The following is a 20,163-nucleotide window of genomic DNA, read 5'->3' on the forward strand; positions in this document are numbered from 1 at the left end:
ACCTATTGTTTGAAGGAGGTGGGAGTGAATTTCATCAAAATGGACAGCGTGGATACTGTGATTTAGAAGATTTTAAGACTGTTCCCTGCTGTTGTTAATTTCAAGCCTTTCTTTAAAGGGATTCTCTTATAGGTGCAGTGGGATTCATTTAGAGAAAAAGCCCCATGTAACCACAATTAAAAGTTAAATGCCCAAGAGCAGAGGCAGTTACTGGAGAGACAAAGTGGCCTAAAGTCAGGCATTTTTCAATTCTTAGATCCTACAGTGACCCCAAGGAGAATATAGGCTGCTTGGTGAGCTTGCTGAGCTGGGAGGCGTTAGGTTTGGGACCGCAAACAAAGGACATGACCTGTAGAATCTACAAGTCTTAGCCTCCCTTTTTCCCTCAGTGCCCTTTAGTTTTAATTAGGATTGTGTAAATACAGTCAGTTTACTAGTCCTCTTAAAGTGGCAGGCCCATGACATTTTTTGCTGGTTATTCATGCTAGGGATATGACTTTAAATTAGAGGGATTGCCCTCTTTGATAGTTTGGCTTCATTGAAAGAATTCACTAGATTAAGGCCAGTTGGCTGTCATTCAGTCAGGCAGCATTATCTCACCTACTGTGTGTAAGCATTGTGCTGGAATGGAGGTGATAGGTGAGTTAGATGGTTTCTGCTCTGGGGGCTTATTCAAGTGAAACATGTATGCACTTAGCATCCACCCAGGGAGAAGTGAAATGAAGTGTGTAGAGGAACAGGCAACATGGGAGCATATTCTGAGAGGACAGTTGTTGCTGAATTGGGGGAACAAGGATTGCTTCTGAAGGGAGAAGGTACTTGAGCCAGGTTATGAAGTGTTAATAGGAGTTCAGTAGGTTAGAAGAAAGGGCATTTTGGAGCAGACCACAGTATGGGCCTAGAAAATGGCTGGCATGTTTGGGAAAAGTATTCCTAAGGTGGAAGATGTTTTGAATGAGCTGGAGATGAGGCTGGAAAGGAAGCTTGATGGTTGGATCTTAAAGAACCTTAGGTGTCATGCTAAGGGATTTGGATTTTATTCTGCATGGAGTTAGCTGTTAAATGTTTTTGATGTAATTAGTAACACAACCCAACACATACTACGTGGCTCTTTATCAGTTTCTTGTTTTACTTTTTATTTTTTTTAGATTAGAAACATTTTTTATATTGAGATGCATACAAAATGCACAAATCTTGGTGAAGAGCTTGATGAATTTTGACTTGTATATACACTCATGTAACCATGCCCAGATTAAGATATCAAGTATTCTTGTTAATTTTTTCCCCCTTCACCCATCCTTCCATCCTCTTCCCCTATTGGTCAGTTCTCTGTGTTTATGAGTCTATTTCAGTTTTGTTTGTTCGTTCATTTTGTTTTTTAGAATCTGCATTTAAGTGAAATCATACAGTATTTGTCTTTCTCTGACTTATTTCACTTAGAATAATAGGTCTTGGTCTATTTTTTAAGTCTTAGTAAGGTCTTAGATTTCAGAGTTGAGGAGGTAGTGGCCCTGGTTCTTAGAGTATAAAGTTTGTCAGGCAGTTCATGTCAGGTACTCGATTGCTCAGTTAAATTTGCTAAGACAACTCCAAAAGCAAAAGGCAGGAAGTGGTCAGCAGCATTCCTTTAGACTGTCTTCCCTGCACTCCTGAGATGAAGGTTTTCTTAAACATGCATTATGCAGTTTTCTTGCTACTGGGTTGCTTAGTACTGCTAATCCTCTGAGGAATAAGTTTTTCACCAGGGGCGGACTTTTGATTATACAGTGGAAATAAAAAACATTTTTTGAACCTGATTGAAAAATAGTGTATATTCATTGTAGGAAATAATGAAAAATACAAAAAAGTTTAAAGAAAACTAAAACTATTCATAATCTCACCCTCTGGAGGTAATCATTCTCCTCTTAGTGCTTCCTTTCAGTATTTTGTACTGATGTATATCTCTGTTTTGCATAGTCCAGTCATACATTGCCTATAATTTTATATTTTGCTTTTTTCTGTTTACCATTGTTTTCATTATATAAATTCATATATATTTGAAATGTTGCTGAAACTCTTTGTAAATATTTTTAATGGCTGCAATAAGTTTATCATATATTTTTATAGTGCTTTTAGTTTTATCTATTTTAAGCAATACTGTAATACTTTCATACAAATTACATAGTAATACATATAAGTCCCCTGCATTTCACTCTTTATCCTAATCCTACTCTGCAGAAGTAACCATTATTTATTAATAGTTTTTAATTTACTATTTATTATTAGTTTCTTGTGTCTCTTTGCATGAACATTATTCTTATTTGTAAGTTGCTATCAATATTTTTGGTTATTTTCTTATGATATATGTCTGCAAGTAGATTACTAGCTCAAAATGTGAAATAAAGTTTTTTATTGATTGTATATTATGGTACAGTTTAGAAAACAGGAAAACAAGGTTTTAAGGAAGAAAGTAAAAATGACCTGTAATTCTACAACTCAGAAATAAAGATTATTTGGTCTATTTCCTTATTAAGTATAAACACAAATACTCACACTCACAAGTATCCAGGCGTGGGTGTTGCAGGATAAACATTTTTGTATATGTAGTTTAAAAAATAAGTTGGGGTCATCGCATGCTAAGACTTTATATTCTGTTTTTTAAATGCAGCATTTCTTGAGTATTTCCCATGTTATTAAAATTACTTAAAATATTTTTAATGTCTGCATAAGATTTCTTCATATGGATGCATTACAATTAATTTGAGTTAAGATATTTAGTGTTTCTCCAGTTTTTCTTAGTGATAAACAATTTTATATATATCTTTGTTTACAGTTCAGATTATTTCCTAAACTTTTATTGCTGTGAATGGAATAATTTATTTACAGAACATGAACTTTGTTTTTTTAGTAATCCCACTTTAAAAAACTTTGGTAAAATATACATAACAGAATTTACCATTTAACCATTTTTAAGTGTTAAGTTCACAGTTTAATTTAAATTCATAATTAAGTATACAAATCATAGCATTAAGTAGATCTACAATATTGTGCAGCCATCACCATTATTCATTTTCAGGACATTTTTATCATCCTAAACAGAAACTCTGTCCATTAAGCCCTCTCATCCCTTCCTGCCCTAGCCCCTGGCAATCCCTATTCTACTTTCTGTCTCTATGGATTTTCCCTTTTTAGGCACCTCATAAATGGAACCTTACAATTTTTGCCCTTTTGTGTCTGGCTCATTTTAGTTAGCATAATGTTTGAATATGAACATTTTTTAGGTTCTTGATTTGCATTGCTAAATTTCTTTCCAGAGAACCACTTAAAGTCCACTTAGTTGCATGAGAAAATGCACTGTTCTTTATTTAATCAATAATTTCTCATTCAAAATACTACATTAAGTTAAATTTCCTGGAGAGTTTGATAGCTTCTTCACTATTATTATATAAAATCAAAATTTGGGAGAGGGTGAAGAAGAAAGCTGGGTGTTGGGAGATGGTTGCTGTTATGAAGCCCTGTTTGGTAAAATGACTTTTGGAAAGGAAAGGAAGAGACAAGTTACCTTCAGTTCTCCATTTGTAAAATTGGGATTATAGCACTTTTCCCTTCTGCCTTACAGGAACTCAATGGCCTAAAATTCCCAGTAGAAATTACTTACTTTATGGCCATGATCTTTAGAAGGAGAAGCTCACACACCACAAAGTTAGGAACTACAACTACAAAGTTGGTTCCCTGCCTCCTGGGAACCTACCCAGATACTTCCCTTAAACCCAAGAGAAGATTTACATGTTAACTCTATTTTTACTTTCATAATTCTTTACTTCATTAATTCACTAAAAAATTAAAAGCACTTCTTAAAAATCAATTACAATGAAAAATGTTTAGGAAACTTCATTTTTTGCTTTATAGGAGTTTTTTTGCCTTGTTCACTTACTGAATTTGGGGATTGTTTTATATATATTCTGAATACAAACTCTTTATTAGATTTGTGTTTTGAATTTATCTTCTCCAAGTCTGTGGATTGTTTTTACATTTAAATTTTAAAAATTTTGACAGAGTCTAATTTATCAGATTAAAAAAATTTTGGTATCATTAACATACAATTACATGAGCAACATTGTGGTTACTAGATTCCCCCCATTATCAAGTCCCCACCACATACCCCATTACAGTCACTGTCCATCAGCATAGTAAGATGCTATAGAGTCACTGCTTGTCTTCTCTGTGCTGTATACGTCCTTCCCCATGCCCCCACTATATTATGTGTGCTAATCATAATACTCTGTAAACCCCTTATCCCTCCCCAGTCCCTTTCCCTTTGGTAACCTCTAATCCATTTTTGGGTTCTGTAAGTCTGCTGCTGTTTTGTTACTTCATTTTGGCTTTGTTGTTACACTCCACAAAAGAGGGAAATTATTTGGTCCTTGTCTTTCTCTGCCTGGCTTATTTCACTGAGCATAATACCCTTTAGGTCCATCCATGTTTTTGCAAATGATAGGATTTGTTTTCTTCTTATGGATAAATAATATTCCATTGTGTATATGTACCACATCTTCTTTATGCATTCATCTACTGATGGACACAGATTGCTTCCATATCTTGGCTATTGTAAATAGTGCTGCAATAAACATAGGGGTGCATATGTATTTTTGGATCTGAGAACTTGTTTTCTTTGGGTAAATTCCTAGGAGTGGAATTCCTGGGTCAAATGGTATTTCTAATTTAGTTCTTTGAGGAACCTCTATCCTGCTTTCCACAATGGTTGAACTATTTTACATTCCCATCTCAGTGTAGGAGGGTTCCCCTTTCTCCACATCCTTGCCAGCATTGTTGTTCACAGTCTCTTCTATGTTGGCCATTCTAACTGGTGTGAGGTGGATATCTCATTGTGGTTTTAGTTTGCATTTCCCTGATGATTAGTAATGCGGAGCATCATTTCATGTGCCTGTTGGCCATCTGAATTTCTTCTTTGGAGAATTGTCTGTTCATATCCCCCATCCATTTTTTAATAGAGTTATTTGCTTTTTTGGGTGTTGAGGTGTGTGAGTTCTTTATATATTTTGGCTGTTAACCCCTTGTCGGATATGTCGTTTACAAATATATTCTCCCATACTACTGTATCCCATCCCATCCAGTAGGATGCCTTTTTGTTCTACTGATGGTGTCCTTTGCTGTATAGAAGCTTTTTAGTTTGATGTAGTCCTATGTGTTCATTTTTGCTTTTGTTTCCCTTGCCTAAAGAGATGCGTTCAGGAAAAAGTTGCTTATGTTTATATTCAAGAGATTTTTGCCTATGTTTTTTTCTAAGAGTTTTAATGGTTTCATGATGTACATTCAGGTCTTTGATCCATTTCAAGTTTACTTTTGTGTATGGAGTTAGACAATAATCCAGTTTGATTCTCTTACATGTAGCTGTCTAGTTTTGCCAACAGCAGCCATTGAAGAGGCTGCCATTTCCCCATTGTATATCCATGGCACCTTTATTATATATTAATTGACCATATATGCTTGGGTTTATACCTGGGCTCTCTGTTCTATTCTAGTGATCTATGGGTCTGTTCTTGTGCTGGTACCAAATTGTCTTGATTATTGTGGCTTTGTAGTAGAGCTTGAAGTTGGGGAGTGTAATCCCCCTGGCTTTATTCCTCCTTCTCAGGATTTCTTTGGCTTTTCAGGGTTTTTTGTGGTTCTATATGAATTTTAGAACTATTTGCTCTAGTTCATTGAAGAATGCCATTGGTATTTTGGCAGGGATTGCACTGAATCTGTGGATTGCTTTAGGCAGGATGGCCATTTTGACAATATTAATTCTTCCTATACATGAGCACAGGATGTATTTCCATTTATTGGTATCTTCTTTAATTTCTCTCATGAGTGTTTTGTAGTTTTCAGAGTATAGGTCTTTCACTTCCTCGGTTAGGTTTATTCCTAGGTATTTTATTCTTTTTGATGCAATTGTGAATGGAATTGTTTTCCTGATTTCTCTTTCTGTTAGTTCACTGTTAGTGTATAGGAAAGCCATAGATTTCTGTGTATTAATTTTGTATCCTGCAATTTTGCTGAGTTCAGTTATTATTTCTAGTAGTTTTGGGGTCCAGACACTCTTAACTTCATACCACCTACTTTTTATCTGTATAAAGATTGCAGCTGAAGAGGGTTTATAATTTGAAACCTTTCATTCATTCAAAAAATGCTTATCAGGCACCTTCTATACGCTAAATTCTAAGAATTCAGTGATGAGCACACAATTCATAGAACATATGGTAGTAGGAGAAAGAAATTAATGAAATACTAAAAGGTACTTTAAGGTGTAATTAGAAACAATGAGTACTATGAAGGAAAGGAATATGGTGCTCTGCAGAGTAGGAACTTAACTGACTGTGGAACTAGAAACTGAGCAGTATGGAAGAGTTTACATGAGGAAGCTGTGATACGAGATGTAAGTTATAATTAACTAGTTGAAAAGGTAGGAAAAGAAAGCTTCCCGTGCAAGGAAGAGCATGGACAACACTAGACCATATGGGGATTAATTCTCTATTAGTGAACTTTCAGCTTCTAATAGCTAGCATTTTTCTCTGTACCTGGTGTTGTGCTCAGCACTTTACATGTACTGTCTTGTTAATTCCTAGTAATGACCCTTTGAGAAAGAACCATTATTCCCATTTTATAGATGGGAAAACTAGGAACACAGAGAGGTGTAATAACTTCCCCAAGGTTGCACTGCTAGTAAGCTATAGAGCCAGGATTTTAATTAGGCAGTCTAATTCCAGACCCCATGTTTATAACCATTTGTTACGTTGCCTTCCTCTTGTTTCTTACCTTTCCAGCCTGTACTTCATACAGACTGGAACAGATCTGATTTATATTAGTCCCTACTATCTCCCTTTAGAAACCTTGATTGTTTCCCATCACCTACAGGATAAAATCTGAATTCCTTAGCATGAGGTAAGTGCCTCACAATTTAATACTACTTATCCTCATAGTCTACTACCCCTTCGTAAAACTGCATTCCATTGCTCAAATGTAATAAGCTCTGCCTTTGTACATGCTGTTCTCTCTGCCTAGGATGCTGTTTTTTACTTATTTTTTGGTAAAACCCTACTCATCCTACTTGTACTTTAGGTATTCAGCCTAAATGTTATTTTCTTGTTAAACCTTTCCTCATCATCCCATCCTGAGTTAATCAGTCCCCCACAGTTCCTCAAAAAAGTAACTTCTCCTGTGTTCCCCTTCTGAAGTCTTCTCAGCAAAAAAGAATCCTAAAGATCTCTCTGCATCTCACCTTTCCCACATCCCCATATTCTAAGAGCTCTGAGTCTGCTTTCACAATGCCTCTCAAATAACATCTTTCTTTTTAGCTCCTGCTGCCAGTGCCCTGGCAGCAGTAGTTTTATCTCTGCCACTACAGTTACTACCTGTGTTCTGCCTCTGGACTCAGTGTTTGCCAGACTCATCTTTTCAAAAAGAATATACAGGTATGCCATTCTTCTGCTCAGGATACTTCTGTGCCTCCCATTCCTCTTTAGTAAGACACTACTGGTCTCATTAGACTTTCCAGGGTTCTTGCACCTTCCTTCCTTCCTTTCAACACTACCAAATCTATGTACTTTGTCCTCATACTAAGGTGAGTTATGTGTATGTTTCTTTCTCCACAGAATTATAAGCCTTTCTGATTCATCTTTGAGTTCCAGCACAGTATTTACAGGTGTTTATTTCATGATTACAGTTGAATGTCCCTGATTAAATTTCATTAATTCCAAGTACACAGTAGAATATCTTATGTATTTTGGAGAATTTATATAGTGATAGTTTTTATTTTCTTTATTTTTTTTTATTTTGGTATCATTAATCTACAATTACAAATCTGTTTGTCTTTTGCATGGTGGTGATCCTTACTGGTGTGAGATATCTCACTGTGGTTTTAATTTGCATTTCTCTGATGACTAGCTATGTGGAGCATCTTTTCATGTGTCTGTTGGCCATCTGAATTTCTTCTTTGGAGAACTGTCTGTTCAGCTCCTCTGCACATTTTTTAATTGGATTGTTTGCTTTTTGTTTGTTGAGATACGTGAGCTCTTTATATATTTTGGATGTCAACCCTTTATCGGATCTGTCATTTATGAATATATTCTCCCATACTGTAGGATACCTTTTTGTTCTATTGTTGGTATCCTTTTCTGTACAGAAGCTTTTCAGCTTGATATAGTCCCACTTGTTCATTTTTGCTTTTGTTTTCCTTGCCTGGGGAGATATGTTCATGAAGAAGTCACTAATGTTTATGTCCAAGAGATTTTTGCCTATGTTTTTTCAAAGAGTTTTATGGTTTCATGACTTACATTCAGATCTTTAATCCATTTCGAATTTACTTTTGTGTATGGGGTTAGACAGTGATCCAGTTTCATTCTCTTACATGTAGCTGTCCAGTTTTGCCAACACCAACTGTTGAAGAGGCTGTCATTTCCCCATTGTATGTCCATGGCTCCTTTGTCATATATTAATTGACCATATATGTTTGGGTTAATGTCTGGAGTGTTCCACTGGTCTGTGGCTCTGTTCTTGTGCCAGTATCAAATTGTCTTGATTACTGTGGCTTTGTAGTAGAGCTTGAAGTTGGGGAGTGAGATCCCCCCTACTTTATTCTTCCTTCTCTGGATTGCTTTGGCTATTTGGGTTTTTTGTGATTCCATATGAATTTTTGAACTATTTGTTACAGTTCGTTGAAGAATGCTGTTGGTAATTTGATAGGGATTGCATTGAATTTGTAGATTGCTTTGGGCAGGATGGCCATTTTGACGATATTAATTCTTCCTAGCCAAGAGCATGGGATGAGTTTCCATTTGTTAGAGTCCTCTTTAATTTCTCTTAAGAGTGTCCTGTAGTTTTCAGGGTATAGGTCTTTCACTTCCTTGATTAGGTTTATTCCTAGGTATTTTATTCTTTTTGATGCAATTGTGAATGGAATTGTTTTCCTGATTTCTCTTTCTGTTAGTTCACTGTTAGTGTATAGGAAAGCCACAGATTTCTGTGTATTAATTTTGTATCCTGCAATTTTGCTGAGTTCCGACATTAGTTCTAGTAGTTTTGGAGTGGTGTCTTTAGGGTTTTTTATGTACAATATCATGTCATCTGCGAATAGTGACAGTTTGACTTGTTCTTTACCAATCTGGATTCCTTGTATTTCTTTGTTTTGTCTAATTGCTGTGGCTAGGACCTCTAGTACTATGTTGAATAACGGAGGGTGGGCATCTCTGTCTTGTTTCTGATCTTAGAGGAAAAGCTTTCAGCTTCTCGCTGTTCAGTATGATGTTGCCTGAGGGTTTATCATATATGGCCTTTATTATGTTGAGGTACTTGCCCTCTATACCCATTTTGTTAAGAGTTTTTATCATGAATGGATGTTGAATTTTGTTGAATGCTTTTTCAGCATCTATGGAGATGATCGTGTGGTTTTTTTCCTTCTTTTTGTTTATGTGGTGGCTGATGTTGATGGATTTTCGAATGTTGTACCATCCTTGCATCCCTGAGATGAATCCCACTTGGTCATGGTGTATAATCCTCTTGATGTATTTTTGAGTTCAGTTTGCTAATATTTTGTTGTGTATTTTTGCGTCTATGTTCATCAGGGATATGGTCTGTAATTTTCTTTTTTTTGTGGTGTCTTTGCCTGATTTTGGTATTATGGTGATGCTGGCTTCATAGAATGAGTTTGGGAGTATTCCCTCATCTTCTATTTTTTGGAAAACTTTAAGAAGAATGGGTATTATGCCTTCTCTGTATGTCTGATAAAATTCTGAGGTAAATCCATCTGGACCAGGCATTTTGCTCTTGGGTAGTTTTTTGATTAACACTTCAATTTCATTGCTGGTAATTGGTCTGTTTAGATTTTCTGTTTCCTCCTTGGTCAGTCTTGGAAGGTTGTATTTTTCTAGGACGATGTCCATTTCTTCTAGGTTTTCCAGCTTGTTAGCATAAAGGTTTTCATAGTATTCTCTAATAATTCTTTGTATTTCTGTGGGGTCCGTTGTGATTTTTCCTTTCTCATTTCTGATTCTGTTGATGTGTGTTGATTCTCTTTTTCTCTTAATTAAGTCTGGCTAGGGGCTTATCTATTTTGTTTATTTTCTCAAAGAACCAGCTCTTGGTTTCATTGATTTTTTTCTATTGTTTTATTCTTCTCAATTTTATTTATTTCTTCTCTGGTCTTTATTATGTCCCTCCTTCTGCTGACTTTGGGCCTCATTTGTTCTTCTTTTTTCAATTTCAATAATTGTGACTTTAGACTATTCATTTGGGATTGTTCTTCCTTCTTTAAATATGCCTGGAATGCTATATACTTTCCTCTTAAAACTGCTTTTGCGGTGTCCCACAGAGGTTGGGGCTTTGTGTTGTTGTTGTCATTTGTCTCCATTTATTGCTTGATGTCTATTTTAATTTGGTCGTTGATCTATTGATTATTTAGGAGCATGTTGTTAAGGCTCCATGTGTTTGTGAGCCTTTTTGCTTTCTTTGTACAATTTATTTCTAGTTTTATACCTTTGTTGTCTGAGAAGTTGGTTGGTAGAATTTCAATCTTTTTGAATTTATTGAGGCTCTTTTTGTGGCCTAGTATGTGCTCTATTCTGGAAAATGTTCCATTTGCACTTGAGAAGAATGTGTATCCTGCTGCTTTTGGATGTAGAGTTCTGTAGATGTCTATTAGGTCCATCTGTCCTAGTGTGTTGTTCAGTGCCTCTGTGTCCTTACTTATTTTCTGTCTGGTGGATCTGTCCTTTGGAGTGAGTGGTGTGTTAAAGCCTCCTAAAACAAATGCATTGCATTCTATTTCCTCCTTTAATTCTGTTAGTATTTATTTCACATATGTTGGTGCTCCTCTGTCGGGTATATATTATAATGGTTATATCGTCTTGTTGGACTAACCCCTTTATCATTATGTATTGTCCTTTATCTTGTTACTTTCTTTGTTTTGAAGTCTATTTTGTCTGATACTAGTATTGAAACACCTGCTTTTATCTCCCTGTTGTTTGCATGAAATATCTTTTTCCATCCCTTGACTTTTAGTCTGTGTATGTCTTTGAGTTTGAGATGCGTCTCTTGTAAGCAGCATATAGATGGGTCTTGCTTTTTTATCCATTCTATTACTCTGTCTTTTGATTGGTGCATTCAGTCCATTTATATTTAGGGTGATTATGGAAAGATATGTACTTATTGCCATTGCAGGGTTTAGATTCATGGTTACCGAAGGTTCAAAGTTAGCTTCTTTACTATCTAACTGTCTAACTTAACTCGCTTATTGAGCTGTTATAAACACAGTCTGATGTTTATTTCTCTCCCTTCTTATCCTTCCTCCTTTCTTTATATGTTAGGTGTTTTATTCTGTGCTCTTTTGTGTTTTCTTTGACTGCTTTTGTGAGTAGTTGATTTTATTTTTTGCCTTTAGTTAGTATTTGCTTGGTGTGCTTTCTTTCCTGTGATTTTATTTTCTCTGGTGACATCTGTTTAGCCTTAGGAGTGCTCTCATCTAGAGCAGTCCCTCTAAGATACCCTGTAGAGGTGGTTTGTGGGAGGCAAGTTCCCTTAACTTTTGCTTGTCTGGAAATTGTTTAATCCCTCCTTCATACTTAAATGATAATCGTGCTGGATACAGTATCCTTGGTTCAAGGTCCTTCTGTTTCATTGCATTAAATATATCATGCCATTCTCTTCTGACCTGTAAGGTTTCTGTTGAGAAGTCTGATGATAGCCTGATGGATTTTCCTTTGTATTTGACCTTTTTTCTCTCTGGCTGCCTTTAATACTCTGTCCTTGTCCTTGATCTTTGCCATTTTAATTATTATGTGTCTTGGTGTTGTCCTCCTTGGGTCCCTTGTATTGGGAGTTCTGTGGGCTTCCGTGGTCTGAGAGACTTTTTCCTCCCCCAGTTTGGGGAAGTTTTCAGCAATTATTTCTTCAAATACACTTTCTATCCCCTTTTCTCTCTTCTTCTTCTTCTGGTACCCCTATAATGTGGATATTGTTCCGTTTGGTTTGGTCACACAGTTCTCTTAATATTCTTTCATTCCTGGAGATCCTTTTATCTCTCTCTGCCTTGGCTTCTCTGTCTTCCTGTTCTCTGATTTCTATTCCATTAATGGCTTCTTGCACCTCATCCAGTCTGCTCTTAAGTCCTTCTAGAGATTGTTTAATTTCTGTATTCTCCCTCCCAACTTTATCTGTTAGCTCTTGCATATTTCTCAGCAGGTCAGTCAGCATGGTTATGACCTTTATTTTGAATTCTTTTTCAGAAGATTGCTTAAATCTATCTCTCCAGGCTCCTTTTTGGGGGTTGTCTGTGTGATTCTGGTCTGGATCAAATTCTTCTGCCTTTTCATGGTGATGGAGGTAGTTGTGTCCGGGTGACTGCAGAGGAGGCTCTGCGCAGCTGCTGTGGGTGCTGCCGCTCAGGCTGCTCCCCTGCTATGGCAGGGTCACGCCAGAGGGGGAATGGACAGGAGTCTGCTTATTGCCGTGAGGGGCTTCAGAGCTGCGCTGTTGCCCAGGGTGTTAGGGCACCCGGAGTTCCCCTGGAATCCCAGCTGCTGAGCTGAGTGTGCCGGTACACTTCTGTCCAGTTGTGAGGCCCCTGTCCCTTTAAGACTTTCAAAAGGCACTCCCTGTTCTTTTGTCCCAGGGGACCTGCTTGCAGGTTTTACTGTTCCATTTCCCTAATATCCAGCACACCAGGTACTGTGTGTCTGCACTCCCGGTGTTGATGGCTATGGCTGGGTATTTAGCAGTCCTGGGCTCCCTCTCCCTTCCTGCTCCAACTCCTTTCCTCCCACTGGGGAGCTGGGTTGTGGGGCACGCTTGGGTCCTGCCAGGCCTCGGCTTGTATCTTACCCCTTTCGTGAGGTGTTGAGTTCTTGCAGATGTAGAGGGAGCCTGGCTGTTGTGCTGTATCTTCTGGTCTCTCTTTTAGGAATAGTTGTGTTTGTTGTATTTTCAGAAATCTATATGGTTTTGGGAGGAGATTTCCACTGCCCTACTCACGCCGCCATCTTGGCTCCTCCTCATAGTGAGTTTTTTTTGTGTGTGTTTTTTTTTTTAGTAAAAGTTTGGCCCTAGAGAAGATAGATTTCAGTTTTTAGGAAAATTGTCTGTCAGGAACTTTGTACCTCTCAGTCATGCCAGATATATAGGATGTTATTTTACCTAACACTGTTCAAGTTACTTAGCATCTTTAAAAATGGAGACCATGACACCTACCCTGTGTGTTTCACGAGCTATAGGAGAAATGATTAGGTCAGGGAATGCATAAATGTTTTATACACACAGAGGACTATACTGATGAGAAAGGTATAGGATATAGCTGAGGTGTGCTAGAAAGAGCAGTGGATTTAGAAGATGTGAGTTCTGCCTTTGCAACTTTGGTGGTTGACCTTGAGATAGGTATTTTCTTCTTTCTGAGCTTTAGGTTCCTGGTCTATAAAAGCAGAACAAACATGCTAGGTTCTTAGGGTTCTTTAGGGGGATTAATTGAGATGTGAGACACGTAGACTTCCTTAAATTCTTAAAGTCTGTTCAAATGTTAGGATTGTCTTTATTTATTTATTTATTTGTTTGTTTGTTTATTATCATGGCCATGTTAGCTACCATTCCCATTTATTTTACTTATTAGTAATACACTGACAAGTTTGGTTCTTTCATTCTAACATCCTGTTTAGAAACAGAACCCATTCTAACATTTGTGTTTGTTCATCTGTCAGGATGTTAAACACATCCCAGTGTGGTAGAAGGTGAAGTGGATTTGGAACCAGAAAGACAGGGGTCTCAGTGCTGTGTAGGAGGTGGTGCCATGGAAGATAAAGCCAGAATGAAAGGGAAGAGATGGTGGAGGGTGGGGGAGGGAGGGAGAGAGAGAGAAAAGGAGAGAAGGAGAGAAGGGACGGGGAGAAGAGTGAGAGGTCCTCTGAGTTTTGTAGCTCCTTAAAGCCTATTTGAAATAAAGCAGATCCTGAGCAGAGTTCCTGTTCTCCAAGCTCATGTTCTGAAATCACAAGTTATCTCAAGTTGGCACACCTTCTTCCTCAGGAATACAAATAAGTTGTAAAATTTCTGTCTCAGGCAGGGGATAGCAAATCTTCAGCAAAGTTGTCCCATGTGTTTCAGCATGGATGTAGGGTGGGACTAGATGACCATTAGTGTCTTTTTCAAGCTTGAGATTCTGTGTTTTGTTGACCAGACACAGAAAGCTGCCTTTCTTTAGGATCTTTAGACCAATGTAATTATAAATTGTACTTTCTCAGTGGCTTTTACTTATTAAACTCTGTAAATGCCCTGAGTATAGCTCCAGTCACATTCCACTGTACCCTATACAAAGTTGGTACTACCAGTTTTCCAAGGACCTCTGCCTCTCCTCAAGATTAGTGAAGCACCCACATATGCCCCACTTTAGAGGTGGGACCCAGCAGGGTAACAAAGTGCCTGTTTTTATAGGATTTTTTTGGAAAGGAAGCCATAACTGGTGAAGTTTGGACCAGATTCTGAGGAAATTAGTTTTATTGCAAGATTTTTGTTGTTGAGGATGGTGTCCTGGAGAAAGAATCATGACAAGTTTTGCAGGTATTTTAGATAGGATCTAACCCATCCCCTTCTTTTACTGAGACCCAACTTAGGGAAAGTGACTTGCCTAAAGCCACAAATTTAGTAAGTGGCCAATCCAGAACTTAACCTCCAGGGTCTTCCAACACCAAATCTACTGTGTTTTCTACCATTAATGAAGCTGTCCAGGAGTTGAAAACCTTTATATTAAAATTGTTCCCCCTTCAGTTTCTTCTGCTTTTCTCATCATGCCAGTTCTATGTTTGTGAGCAAACATTGTGCTAGATATGTTGCCTGTAGGGACAGATCCATTTACTCCTCTGTGACAGTGAAACAGGGTGAACAGGTTCTTAGGTGTTTTGTAGAAAGACCTTCTTGAGGGAGAACTGAATGGGGCCTCTTGGATGTGATCATGAATCCTCTCTGGGTTTTGATTTGCCCTCTGCTTTTCTCCCCAGCAAGCTGCAGGCTTACCAGCCCTGCCTCATTACTCAGCCAGTACCCTCTGGAGAGGGAGAATGAGGCCTGGTAAATAAGCTAGAGGTCAGAATTCTGAAACAGCAGTCCTTCCCTCCAGCCAGCAAGTTTCCTCCAACCTTCTTTCTCTATGGCTTCTCACCCTTGAGATAAGTCCAACATCCCTTCTTGTAGAAGACACTTCTTCTGTGCTTGCTGCTTCAGGGGAGTTTTGATCTTCCTACGTTTGTAAAGATCTTGCATCTTCAGAAAAAATTCTGAAGTTGATTTTTATGAGGAAGTACAGGTATGAGGCTTTTTTGAGCCACTAAGAATGTGATGGCTTTTACTCCATTCAGTGACTGATTATTTAAGAGCAGTAGAGAATACTGTAGGGACCAGATAAACAATACACTACTGATGTGACTAGGTCAGTTAATTCCTGAGCCTCAGGTTTCCTCATTTTTAAAATGGAAATAAAATCTACGTTATAGATTGTTCAGAGGGTTGGATGAGATGACCATGTAAGAGGATGGGCTCTGGGGACAGACCCAGCTGGGCTCAAATTTTGGCTCCAGTACTTACTGTGTAACCTAAGGCAAGTTATTTCATCTTTCTAATTCTCAGTTTCCTTTTCTGTAAAATATGGGTAATGTAGTATTTGGGTTATTGTGTCATTGGGTCATTGTGAGGATTAAATAAAATAAAGCACAGAAGTGTTTAGCATAGTGCCTGAAGGAACTAAGTGCTCATTAAATGTTAGCTATTAATCACAACAGTGACAGCAACACCCATAATGGTGCTCTGTAGGTGTTTATTGGCTAGGACGTCAGGTGGCAGAAGAAAGACTAGAAGGCATTTCATAGGACAGTGGATCCTTGAGAGCATTTTTACTGCCAACTTCCCTTGCGAGAGGGTCTGTAGAAACAAGGGACGCTCTCATTGGACCCTAGCTGACCACTTCCTATGGAGAAAGCTTCCCTTCCAGGGAAGGTAGGCTGAGGTAGGAGCTTCAGAGGGACTTTAAAGGACAGAGAAAACCAGAATGCTAGGGTGGAGGGTTTGGGTAAGGACATAAATGACTCTAGAGGGTAAAGCTGGGGCCAGATCACAGAGGATCTTGGATGCCAGGCAGTTTCCTGGGCTGTCTCAGGGGAATTGCTATCTTCCAGTCTTCTGTTTATACTTTTAAAAATGGTAATATTTATTAAAAACAATAACATTTACATTTTAAACAAAAATAATAAAACACGTATGCATCTGCCACCCAACTCAGGAGATGTTAATATTACCAGACCCTTTAAAATGCTGCGCACTCCGTATCTATCAGCAGCCACCTCCAACCTCTATCTGAACGCTATCCAGAATTTTATTAGTTGTCGTTTCCTTCCTCCCTCCCTTTTATCCGTCCATCCATCTTTCCTTCCTCCCTCTCTTTCTCGCTATCTCCCTGCCACCACCTCTTTTGAAAATGGTTTTTCCACTCCTATCCCAGTGTTTTGGGGAAAATAAGCAGGGGGTGTGGAATCAGGCAGGAGCATAATACCCTCTAGCCTTCCTGCCCTCTGGCTAGGCTGGGAGGAGGAGTGGGGAAGTTCTGCCCCTGCCACTGGAGGGGAGTGGTGGCACTGTGATAGGGAAGGGAGAGGCTGGAGAAACTGGCCCACCTCCTTGGGCTGCCCTGAAGAGCAAGCCCAGGAGCTTGTCAACTTTGGTGGAGAGGTTCCAGAGGAGAGTTCAGACCCTCTGAACTAGCCAAGGGAGGGAAGGGGGAAGACCTCTTCAGTCTTTTGAGATGCAGTATCAATTCTTTCCCGTGCCAGGGACCTGCCTGGCATCCAAGATCAAGAAATGACAACTAACCAAACTCTGGATAGCGTTCAGATAGAGGTTGGAGGTGGCTAGCCAGAGGACAGGAAGGCCACAGGATGACACAATGCCAGGTGTGGCTAGGGCAGTTTTAGCAGGCTTGCCTCCTATTTTCACCTCACACATTCTCTGGAGTATTGTTTGTGCCAGACATTAGATTATGTTTGCCACTTTGTTTTTCTATAAGTGTTGGTTTTGCTTTGCCTTTGCTTTTCTGGTGCTTCTTTGAAGAAAAACTTCCCTTTCTACCAAAAGCAATTGCGAACCACAGACTGCAAGTGATATTGTGGGAATAAGCTACAGGACCTGGAAAAAGAAGTGGGGCAATGGGAGTCTCTGCAGCAATGGGCCTTCGTCGGACTGCCTCCACAGCACCCCCACCACTCACCAGTCATTCTCTGGTGGCCAGAAGATTGAAGTTGGAATCTGCCATCCAGATGTAGTTCAGGGGAACAGATTCAGTGAGCCCTTGTGTGCGAGGTACTATGGGGGAATCAGAGACCTGGAACTGGTTATGCCCTTGAGGAATTTACACTGTAGATAATGAAGATTAGACTTCCATGCCTATACAGTTAGACAGTACAAGTGCCCAATGCAGAATGTAGACACTTTTTTCTGATCACCAATGTAATACATGGTGATAAAAATAAATTCAAACATAAAAAACAAATAGTGTAGAAAGCCTCCCCCCCCCATCCCCAGTCTAACTCCTCCCTAAGGTAACCACTGCTGTGGGCTAAGAGATATTTTATTTTATTTTTTTTTGGTATCATTAATCTACAATTACATGAGGAACATTATGTTTACTAGGCTCCCCCCTTCACCAAGTGCCCCCCACATGCCCCATTGCAGTCACTGTCCATCAGCATAGTAAGATGCTACAGAATCACTACTTGTCTTCTCTGTGTTGCACAGCCCTCCCTGTGCCTCCCCCACATTATACATGCTAATCATAATGCCCCCTTTCTCCCTGCCCCCCCTTATGCCTCCCTTGCCACCCATCCTCCCCAGTCCCTTTCCCTTTGGTAACTGTTAGTCCATTCTTGGGTTCTGTCAGTCTGCTGCTGTTTGGCTCCTTCAGTTTTTTTCTTTGTTCTTATACTCCACATATGAGTGAAATCATTTGATACTTGTCTTTCTCCGCCTGGCTTATTTCACTGAGCATAATACCCTCTAGCTCTATCCATGTTGTTGCAAATGGTAGGATTTGTTTTCTTCTTATGGCTGAATAATATTCCATTGTGTATATGTACCACATCTTCTTTATCCATTCATCTACTGATGGACACTTAGGTTGCTTCCATTTCTTGGCTATTTTAAATAGTGCTGCTTTAAACATAGGGGTACATATGTCTTTTTTCATACTGGGCTGCTGCATTCTTAGGGTAAATTCCTAGGAGTGGAATTCCTGGGTCAAATGGTATTTCTATTTTGAGCTTTTTGAGGAACCTCCATACTGCTTTCCACAATGGTTGAACTAGGGAAAATGGGAATTTACATTCCCACCAGCAGTGTAGGAGGGTTCCCCTTTCTCCACAACCTCGCCAACATGTGTTGTTGTTTGTCTTTTGGATGGTGGCCATCCTTACTGGTGTGAGGTGATATCTCATTGTGGTTTTAATTTGCATTTCTCTGATGACTAGCAATGTGGAGCATCTTTTCATGTGTCTGTTGGCCATCTGAATTTCTTCTTTGGAGAACTGTCTGTTCAGCAACTCTGACCATTTTTTAATTGGATTATTTGCTTTTTGTTTGTTGAGGTGCATGAGTTCTTTATATATTTTGGATGTCAACCCTTTATTGGATCTGTCATTTATGAATATGTTCTTCCATACTGTAGGATGCCTTTTTGTTCTATTGGTGGTGTCCTTTGCTGTACAGAAGCTTTTCTGTACAGAAAAACAAAGTGGCAAACATAACCTAATGTCTGCCACAAACAATACTCCAGCTTGATATAGTCCCACTTGCTCATTTTTGCTTTTGTTTTCCTTGCCATCTGGGGAGATATGTTCATGAAGAAGTTGCTCATGTTTATGTCCAAGAGATTTTTGCCTATATTTTTTCCTAAGAGTTTTATGGTTTCATGATTTACATTCAGATCTTTGATCCATTTTGAGTTTACTTTTGTGTATGGAGTTAGACAATGATCCAGTTTCATTCTCTTACATGAAGCTGTCCAGTTTTGGCTAATAGGTATTTGAGGAGTTGAAATTTGAGCTGGACGTTAAAGTAAAATCCAGAGAGCAGACTGATGGAAGGAGAGCAAGCATCCTGAGGATCCGCACCGCTGCTCTGGAGAGGAGCACCCCCACTAGCTTTCCCGATAAATGGTGAGCCCATTTCTCCTTGGACACGGTGGTGACAAGGGACAAAAATGCCCAGATAGGAGTTAACCTTTGTTAAGTAGCACCTTGTGTCTATGTGCTAGCCAATGTGTTGTGCACCTTATAAATGTTATCTGATTGATCCTCACCATGACCTTATAAAATAGGAGTCTTTATTCTTGTTTTATAAACAGGGGTACTGAGACTCAGAAGTTACTTGCCAGGTTCACACAGCAGCCAAGTGGTGTAGAGTTCTACCATTCACTAGCTGTGTGATCTTGGGCAAATTATTTCATCTCTGTGGCTCCGTTTCCTCATCTGTAAAGTTGAGTGATAATAGCATACTTCACTAAGGGAGTTTTTCCAATTAATGAGTTAATACCTATTAGGCCAGTAGAGCAGTGCCTGGCACATAGTATGCTGTCTGGAAGCATTAGCTGCTATTTATTATGTCTTGTTTTCTCTCTGGTTCTAACATGATACCTATCATTTCCCCACTTAATTATATATATGGCCTCTCTTCCTCCCAGCCATCCCTCACTCTTTCCTCTCCTTTACAACTTCTCCCTTTGCTTCCATTCATTCCCTCCTCTTCATCCTGTTCCACGTGTCTCATTCCCCTTCTTTCCAATCTCTCTTCATTTACTCTCCATGTCCTTATTACCTATCTGTTGAGGCAGCCTCCTGACCCCTTTCCCTGCTGCTAGTCTCATTCACTTTGTCATAATAATTTCTTAAAGTATAAGTCTCATCATACCATATCTCTGTGTTCAAAACAAACAAATGTTCATATCTTTATTTGATGACTTGAAGTTCAAGATTCTCCAACTCTGATCCCAGTTCACCATTTAAGCCTGTTCTGCTGTTTCCACATCTCCTCTGTTCTTTCCATTCTTCCCCCACTCCTCTTTCCACTTCCATCTGGGGAAATTCCACATATGTGTTTTAAGATCCAAAT

General features: G+C 38.9%; 1 protein-coding gene across 2 annotated transcripts in view; it reads left to right on the plus strand.

Moving 5' to 3' along the window:
* The window catches only part of NUMA1 (nuclear mitotic apparatus protein 1), a 64,464-nt gene that overhangs the window by 10,305 nt on the left and 33,996 nt on the right, over window positions 1-20,163 (plus strand). The gene's annotated exons all lie outside the window — the stretch shown is intronic.

The sequence above is a fragment of the Manis javanica genome, chromosome 11 (assembly GCF_040802235.1).
Source record: "Manis javanica isolate MJ-LG chromosome 11, MJ_LKY, whole genome shotgun sequence".
Classification (NCBI taxonomy): Eukaryota; Metazoa; Chordata; class Mammalia; order Pholidota; family Manidae; genus Manis; species Manis javanica.